Source organism: Rhipicephalus sanguineus, chromosome 8 (assembly GCF_013339695.2).
Source record: "Rhipicephalus sanguineus isolate Rsan-2018 chromosome 8, BIME_Rsan_1.4, whole genome shotgun sequence".
Classification (NCBI taxonomy): domain Eukaryota; kingdom Metazoa; phylum Arthropoda; class Arachnida; order Ixodida; family Ixodidae; genus Rhipicephalus; species Rhipicephalus sanguineus.
In genome coordinates, this window is record NC_051183.1 from 167135221 (window position 1) to 167145148 (window position 9928).

The following is a 9928-nucleotide window of genomic DNA, read 5'->3' on the forward strand; positions in this document are numbered from 1 at the left end:
CCGAAGGCGACGAACATGGGGCTCTACCGCTCGGTGCCGCAGTGCCGGGCTTACGCAACGGAGCCCAGTGTCAGCCTGCACCGGTACCCGCGGGACAAGAAACTGCGTGAAGCATGGGTTGTTAAGCTAAGAACAGGCAAGTGGCCATCGGCTACGAGTCTTGTGTGCAACGAGCACTTCCGCGACGAAGACTTTCGTTACTGCGTCGGGCCTGCGATGTTCGGTGAGTAGCAGGCAGCGCGCACTGAGACGATGGCTCACGCGCGCTTCCCGCCGGCAAATGATGCTTATCTGCCACAGGATGGAAAATGCGCTACCTTTTACCACGTGCGATACCATCTCAGAACCCTCCAGTGCGACCTCTTGATCGTCGTCCCCGTACTCAGCGTCCACAAAATCAGCTGCAGATGCGCAAGTCATTGCTTAGATTCGTTGAATGAAAAAACTCACAGGGTCCCTTATGCACTCGCCAAAGATGACTGGAAGGCGAAAGCCATCTTCTTCTTGTCAGTCGATGTATTGATCCTGCCGCGCCCCCCTCTAAAAGCGTTCTGCACCTAACGCGGTTTTGCACGGCCTCCGTGACCGATCACGGAGGCAGTGCAAAGCGACCACGACGTGTGAATACGTCATCATGTGATGGCACATTATGTGACGTCATATTGACGCTACATATTTTGGCGATCTGTGACGTCATGATGACGTCATATAATGGCGCCATCACGTGACGATAATTTTTTGCGCATCACTCGTCTTGACGCCGCCGAAGCAGGACGCCGCGGGCAGTCTCCCCGTTTGATGAAGCATCTAGGGCTTTCGACGTTTTGCATTGCCTCCGTGAGCGGCCCGCCGATCACGGAGGCAATGCAAAGGGACCATGTCATGTGAATACGTCATCATGTGACATCACGTTATGTTACCTCGTGGTGATGTCATAATGAAGTTACAAAATTAGGAGATCTGTGACGTCCTGATGACGTCATATGGCGTCGTCATAACGTGACGATTATTTTTTGCGTCACACGTATTGACGCCGCGACGGTGAGTCATCCCGTTTGAAGAGGCATCTGGCTTTCGCCTTCATAAGCTACGCGACGTTTGCTGGTGGACGTACATAGCAAGAGAGTCAAATGCTGCGGCTGTGTGCTGCATTTATGTTGCCAATAACATTTTTTCAGTCAAGCTTGCGTTCCCCTGACGCAAACACTATGGGCTAAAAGCCTAAATTTATTTGTGCCACTCTCAAACTGTCGTTGGGCCTCTCCAACCCCATGTATTTTCTTGGAGCCTCATTTATTTACGTGGGAAAGATGCCACCCTGTTGGCGTTAGACACGACACTGCTGTCAAAATTGCTGGGGTACTCGTCAAATATTTAGTATCCTGTATTGCGGCTGCTGGTTGCTGCAATAACTTCTATTTTATTCACCGCTATTTCAAGTTCACGTGGGTCTTAGTTCACAGCCGACGTTTGCAGATCAAGTCCGGCGAACATTACTGTATTTTCTTTTTTTTCCTAGGCGTTGCATGCTACTACATGCTCGGTTTCGTAGACTACTTCTCCTTCCACCAGCAATCTCGAAGTGGTGAAGCTTTGGTCTATGAATTTGTTAATGACAGAGAGCGGCAAGTTAACTGGAATGCAAATGGAAGGATAATTAAGGAGCATTAAAAAAAGGCGCCGCATTTGCTCACGTTTTGTGTGAGCACCAAACGAAACGAATGCACTGAATAAAGAAACAGAAGCAGCGGCATTTGCCCGCTGAAGAGGCCGATCAATACGCAGTGCGAGACAACTTGTCAAATGACACTGAAACGTACACGAATTTAGACCGGGGAAAAAAACACTGAATCGTCGGGACGGCACATCACAAAACTGCCATGCGCACCGAAGCCGTAGTTGTAACGAAATTGTTTTTGAACTGCTCTGATAGCGTCCGCGCAACAGTAGTTGTTTGTGTACTCACAAATTCTCATATTTTGCGGCCTAAAGTTCACAGCGCGGTGCCAAAACGCGCTCGTAGCAAAAGCGAAACCATCAGTGCGTACATCCATGCAGACGCTCATACATGCAGAGGCACCGTCAGTCGGCGCGAACCCGTGCGATCGCTGGCTTGAGGCTTCTTTCTCTAATGCTCCGTTTGGTTATAGAGGCAGTTTACTCTAACGAGATATTTCACACAATTTGCACTCAGCGACTGACTATACCTTTCACGCGAGAAGCCGGCTCAGGGGTCTTTATCGCGGTGATAGTGTGAGGCGAGCGCTCCGTTTTCTGCAAAGAAACAGCGACTGTAAACTATCTTTGCTTTCTGTTCATCGAAAATTATTCTTTTGACAGGAAAGAACCTGTTTCTTTTCGAAAGTACCTGCAGAAATGTCCTGGAGGGCTTCCGCGAGGTGATTTTGAGAGCGCCGACAGCAAAACATATGGGGCGCGCGCCGGCGGCATCCTGCCTAGCACGTAATCGAGGCGCGTCCGAGAGAGGGCGACTCCGTAACTCCTCGCCGCCAATATTCTGTTTGCCATTCTCTTTACTTCTGTATTTATTTATCGATTTACTTGAGTAAGAATGAAAGTACAAGTATACTAACGCACTGATATATATATATATATATATATATATATATATATATATATATATATATATATATATATATATATATATATATATATATATATATATATATATATATTACTTATCTATTTTATTCATTTATGCACAGTGTGCTAGGTCCAATACTACAAGAATATGCTATCCAGCGAGTTGGGTCGTTGCCCTTTAAGGCTGGAGGACGCGGCAGCGTTAAGGTCAGGCCATACTCGTGATATTTCTGCAGAAGAAAAATGTACAACTTCTGGGGAGCTATTCTCGATGCGTTCATCCAAAGGAGATGTCCACAGTCCATTTCGGCAGAGCGCATTCAGTGATTCGAAAAAGCGGTGAGCCGTGATCTCATCTCTCTCTTGACCACGTCGCCGCACCGAACGCACCAGCACATTCCCATCGTAAGAAGAGAGTGGACAAATTTCACAGAAAGAGGCATTTTTGAAGTCTGATCTTGCGCATGAATGTGTCCCAGATGTTTGAGAATGATGCAGGGAATGCGTACCGACCTTACAGCTGCGTTAGACGAGCGGCCGCATTAAACCTAAGTCGATGGCTAATACGATCTAAAAACATGTGCACCGAAAATCGGATCTCTGAGGGCTGCGTTCGTTGCATTGACGCGCATTCCGTCCCTATCATTTGTCTCGAGAGTGTTTGAAAGCTTCCTGATGTCGTGATGGCGCTGTAGAACAAGAACCAGAAGCAGGGAGCGCGCTTCTCGCCGATCTCCCGCTACTCAGCGGCCGCTCAAATGGACTGTGGCACTGTGGACTGTGGACACATTATGAAGAGCTCCTCCGACGAAGTGCTGTATTTCATTTCCAGATTCCCCAATCGAATTAAGAGAAAATACTAACGGCGGCGCGCCGCAATTATTGCGCGGCGGCGGAAGCGGCATGATCTCTCTTGGGACTTCGGCAGCAGAGCGAGCGGCGTGGCCACAAACAGGCGACGGCGGCGGCGCACACCTCTACCTGTAAGTCGTCTCCATCCAACGAAGTGCTGTTTTTAAGGCTACGAAATATGGTGGCAACTTCTTGGTCACCATATGTGGTGGCAACTTCTTGGCCACCTTGGCCACCACATCAAACTCTGCCATGGCCACTCGGTAAAATAAATTTGAATGCGGCTGTGCTACCACTGGAATGGGAGTGCGCAAGGAAAGAGTTATTGAAGGAAAGAGTTAATGAAGGAATTAGCAAGTGAAGGACCGCGCGTTTCTGTTCCGTTGCAAATCATTTTGTCAGGTACTTCACTTTTACATCCAGGATGTAGAAGAGTGGATAGCTGCCACCAGAAAGCGTCGAAACGGCCACTGCTGCGCTGGAAAATGTCCGCATAATACCGAGTCTTAGCAGCTTTGATATCCTTGTTCAATTTATTTCTCTATGCCTTGTATGCTGTTATGATCGGCACCTGCGCCGAAAAGGAAGCGGCGCCCCCATGGGCGTAGGCAGGAGGGTGCAAAAGGGCCACTTGCCCCCCTCAAGCCACACCGGCACTTTCCCCCAAGCTATGCCAGCTCTCTCTCTCCCCCCCTTCCCAGCCGCGATCTAACACGGGTTTGCACCCCCAAGACAAAATCCTGCCGACGCCCATGCGCGCCCCTGTTCTTCTAACCGGGCGCCGAAGGGCCGCTTGCCTGCTGACGGCGGTTCAGGCACTTGTATTGTCCTCCCGAGACGGGAAGCAAGGCGCCATGCAGTCCGACATACCAAGGTTCTTAACATCGTGGTTTAAGGTTCTTAACATCGTGGCTTCAAAAATATTCCTATATTATCGCTGAGGTCACAGCAAACAACACCACACGAGAAACTAGAAATCGCCATGCTGCGTCGATAACACCATTCCAGACACGTACCAACACATTTAAGTTCTCTTTTTTTCCTCGGACCATTGCAGATTGGAACGCCCTGCCGTTTGAGTCGCTACAACACATTGACTACTTCGACTTTATCACATCATAACCCTAAGCACTATCCTTTTTTTGGTTCGTATGTACAGGAAGTACGTGCACTAGTAATCCCAGCCGTTTACATGAATGTGTTAACGTAATGATACTCCTATTGCTGTGCCATGTGTTATATTGCGAGTATGTATTGGTGTAAATAGTTTTGTGTACATATACTTATTCTGGTCACGAATTGTTACTGATTTATGTGATGAAGATGTTGTTGAATATTAATTGCTATGTGTACACTTGTTTGTATGAGAGTATTAATTTCGTGTGTATATTGCGCGCGTTGACTACTGATTGATTGTGATTTTTTTTTCCACTCCTGCATGGGCTCTGATTTGAGCCTGCAGTATTCTGTAAATAAATAAATAAATAAATAGCGCTGAAAAAAAGACAGACACATGTGAGAGACAGGACAGGCGCTAACGACAGACAGGATAGCGCCTGTCCTGTCTCTCACATGTGTCTGTCTTTCTTTAGCGCTAAACCACGATGTTAAGTACTCACCAACTCGCCCAACAACAAGTTCTTATTAAATACCAAGGTTCGACGAGTCAACCGTAATGGTTTCCTGTCGCGACTTCTTCCTTGGTCACACGCTCGGCTGTCCGAGCGCCCTACGGCCTTCGCACGGCAAGAAAGAGCGTCTTGGTGCCAGAGGTGCAAAGTGTGGTGGCCAAGCCCCAGTCGAGGACGATGACCTGGGCGGGTGTGGGTGGCACCCTCATTAGTGCTGTGTGTGACGTGATTGGACCTTCCCAACTTAGAGCAATTCCCCGATCTAGGGATTTGGGGAAAAGAGACCCTTTAAAACGAGCTCCCGCAGGCTCATTCGACACGCAATCGTCGTCATGTAGACGCGAAATCGTCATGATGTAGAGACGAAATCCTTGTCCTGTAAAACGGAATCACCATGTAGAGACGAGATCGCCATGTAAATAAAACCTCTATTAAGTTTGCCTCCCTCGAGCCTCTTCCTCCGGAGTCTCTGGTGCTTGCAAAGGCCGGTCGCAACAATGCCGATACCGTTGAAAGGTCTCTAGTTTTGATAAATGTTTTGTAAAGCTGGTTTTTAACGCTGAAGTGATGAAGAAAAAAAGGGCTGCCCCGCCACGGTGGTCTAGTGGTTATGGCACTCGACTGCTGACCCGAAGGTCGCGGGATCGAATCCCGGCCGCGGCGGCTGCATTTTCGGTGGAGGCGAAAATGTTTGAGGCCCGTGTACTTAGATTTAGGTGCACGTTAAAGAACCCCAGGTGGTCGAAATTTCCGGAGCCCTCCACTACGGCGTCTCTCATAATCATATCGTGGTTTTGGGACGTTAAACCTCAGATATTATTATTATTAAGAAAAAAAGGGCTAATCCAGGGCTTCCGAATTTTCTGTCGTCGCGATGCTTTCCTCATAGGGAAATGTTCAGTGTATAATGCTTTAAAATTATCAATAAGTGTTTCATATGCAGCATCTGCTTCTACTGCTCAGTATACGTCATGCCATGACGCATTCCGTATAGCAGCACGAAATTATTGAAGGCTGTTATCAGTTTTTCACTGATAGTATCGAGCGCACTGTAATGGACGTTTACTCGCTTGCTTCAAAAATATTCCTATATTATCGCTGAGGTCACAGCAAACAACACCACATTTTGTAATTGATAATTCGACTTTCGTTATAAATGTATCAAGAAATGTCGCCGACTGTTGTGTAACGCGAGTTGGCAAAGTAATCACATGCGCACATGCATTAGAAGACATCGTGACATCAAATTCAAATCGCAGTGCACTATCACCCAACATATCACTGTTGAAGTCTACATCTCAAAAAATAGTGTAATTATTTTCATTGACGCACTGAGCAAGACAATCTAGGCAATTTATGAACTCCGATGCAACACCATTTGGATGGCGATAGACAACAGAAAATACGATTCGGTTGGTACGAAGACAGAGCACTTCGCAATTATCAGACATAAAAAAAAAACTCAGGAATGAAGTGACATTCGAGATCCGAACGAACAAGCACTGAGACACCACCGCCTCTAAGTCACTTGGACGGTTAACAAAATACGTCTAATACATTGGTAATGTGAACACATTGTCGTCTGCATACCATGTCTCAGATATCATTATCACATTAAAGCAAAAGCCGAAGCGATTTACCAGTACAGTAATCAAGGCGGTGATGCGGGCTAGTTGGTTTGAATCAGTAGTAATCATATTTGTAGAGCAAAAAAACCAGACGTAGACACAAGTAAGGAACACATACACAGGACGGGCGCTAGACATCAACTGATTTATTACTACAGACAACATAAAAAGTCAAAAAACCGTCGGACATGAGCGCATGCGCGCCATCACACTCCGAGTTGCTTCCTTATACTTGCATCACCACGTTTTACCACCTTACATGCGAAAGATTTCCTTTCAGATAGTCAAGCTCTTTACGAGACAAGACTATCGACGCAACACTGACACATTTTCTTTCATTCTCACTTATAGCAAACGCTTCTATAATTTCTCGCGTTGCCTGGTCCTTGCCTTTCTTAAGCACACGTGTAGTGGTGAGTTCTGGAGCACAACCGCACCGGCGGCAATGGTCCGCCAAATGTCCCCCCGCTGCCTGCGCATCAACTGCCGCACGGTGCTCTCGCAATCTGTCATTAAGACAGCGCCCGGTTTGTCCTATGCATCTACATAGGACAAACCGGGCGCTGTCTTAATGACAGATTGCGAGAGCACCGTGCGGCAGTTGATGCGCAGGCAGCGGGGGGACATTTGGCGGACCATTGCCGCCGGTGTGGTTGTGCTCCAGAACTCACCACTACACGTGTGCTTAAGAAAGGCAAGGACCAGGCAACGCGAGAAATTATAGAAGCGTTTGCTATAAGTGAGAATGAAAGAAAATGTGTCAGTGTTGCGTCGATAGTCTTGTCTCGTAAAGAGCTTGACTATCTGAAAGGAAATCTTGCGCATGTAAGGTGGTAAAACGTGGTGATGCAGGTATAAGGAAGCACCTCGGAGTGTGATGGTGCGCATGCGCTCATGTCCGACGGTTTTTTGGCTTTTTATGTTGTCTGTAGTAATAAATCAGTTGATGTCTAGCGCCCATCCTGTGTATGTGTTCCTTACTTGTGTCTACGTCTGGTTTCTTTGCGCTACAAATATGATTACAGTACAGTAAACTCATCATATTTGTTGCACATTGAACAAGAATTGATATGAAAGCACTAAACGGGACCGCAAGATAGGAAATGAGAACCGATGTAACCTTTTATTTGCTAAGGAATTCATGTAGTCAACGGACCCCAGTGTAGGCATTACAGAGCGAAACTTTGGAAACTTTGGCCCCAATCCAATGGACAAAACGGGCTCGGCAAATGGTAGGCCCGACGTCGGCAAGTTTGGTAGGGCCTATGTCGTTTTTTGCAAATGGCCGGGCTGTTTGCCGACCATCGGCAGCTGGTCGGCCAACGGCGTCGGGCCGATGTCGTAGACTTGGCAGTGCCTACCTCGGGCCGCACGCGTCCTGAGCACTTGCCAACGATGACAAAAGCACGGCCAGGCAACGCTCATTTGCCGCTATTCACCGCCATACATTCTGCATTTATTTCATGCAAGTATATATTATTTCGACCGCGGAGGGGGTCAGCTTTTTTTTTTTGGGGGGGGGGGGGGGGGGGGTATAAGCAATATTAAATTCACTTTTTCAACTTTACACAAAGCTTGAGGCAAACGAGATGAATGGAAAACGTTTGCGCTGAAATAATGCTTCAAATAATGAGAAGTAATAATAACGAAATAATTTTGCACGGATATGCTTGTTTCCACTGTTAAAGACAACTAAGCCCAACTCTACTTGAGTGTACACATCGTGGCCCTAAAATTGGCAAATACAACTGCTCCTGACGCTGTATGAAATATTGGCACCTACCCAAGCAAGCGCTTCGATCAATAAAAAATCAGACGGATGCAAGTATAATTTTAGAGATCACAATTATTTTTTAACATTAGTCAAAACAAATGTCCTTCGGTAGAGGTGTATTGCGTGGTGTCAAGGTGATTCTACATTGATGTCGTCTTCCGTTTCTGTCGCCTCCTGTTACGACCGCCGTCTCCGTCGCTCGCGCCAATGAGCCACCTTTTCAAGAATTTTCCTACAGTGGACAGAGATGCTTCCGGGAAGCTGCTCAGAACAGACACTGAAACAATAATCCATGTAATGGAACAAATTGTGAACCCATAGTTATGATAAGAATACAAACAGTTTACAGAAAATGACTGCTGCACAAGCATACTAAGACGCAAGCATACCAAAGCGCTTTTAACACATAAATAACACTGCTATTTTGCAAGATCCTCGACACAGATATCTAGTTGTTAATAATCTAAGTACTACTCTGACGTGACGAACACACACTGCATGCATATATGCGTAAGTTGTCCAGGCAATTAGGGCACCTACACCGCAAGTTACGTAATTTTATTAATGATATTCGTAAACTATCTTACCTTACGCTCGTTCGACCTCAGCTTAGCTTACTTTACTTAAATTTTAATGTTCCGGGGCACAAGACTATAAGCCGGAAGTGTCACATGTGAATTACATGTATATGGGAATTAGTTTTGCTGACGATCAGACATTATAAACTTTTAATTTTATTTCATTTGAATTGGTATTGACTGCTGTTTTCAATTTCAAGCTATCGAGTGGGGCGCCTAAGGGGCAAACGCCACCGCCGAAAAATGACGGAGTCGGCGATGCGACCAAAGAGTGCTATGCGAGCCGTTAGTATGTGTGGCAGGAGAGGAGAGTCTCTCACCAGAAAGCGTCAGCGAAGAACAAGCGCGCCCATAGAGGAAGGGAAACTGTGTAGAATGGACACTGCCATTAAGTCATGCGGCCGAATAGAGAGCAAAAGAATCGAGAGAGAACTACCCTCTCGTGAAATGCATTGAGACGCCAAGTCTTTGCTTATGAGCTTTAGTTCGCGAGTTTCGGTTTTGGTTCCTTGCGCGCGCAGTTTTGCTACGTCCGTCATTATTTTTTTTTTGTCTTGTTTTCTCTTATCGCTACAGCCGGTCTCTGGGTTACATTTCTGAATGGCCAATGGGAGAATTTTTTTTTGTCATGAGAATACACGAGACTGCAAGAATTATTCACGAGCTGTCATTGTAGCTGCCCTCTACACTCTTAAAAAAATGGAGTGACCCTCTCTCCTTTAAGGGAGAAACGGCGATGTCCCCAATGTTTGTCTTAAAATGGAGAAACCGTTCCTCCCTTTTCAATGGAGAAACCGTCAAAATCAAGATGGCTGACGCCAAGCCAGTGAAGCGAGCAATAGATTTAGGCCTAGCGAGTGC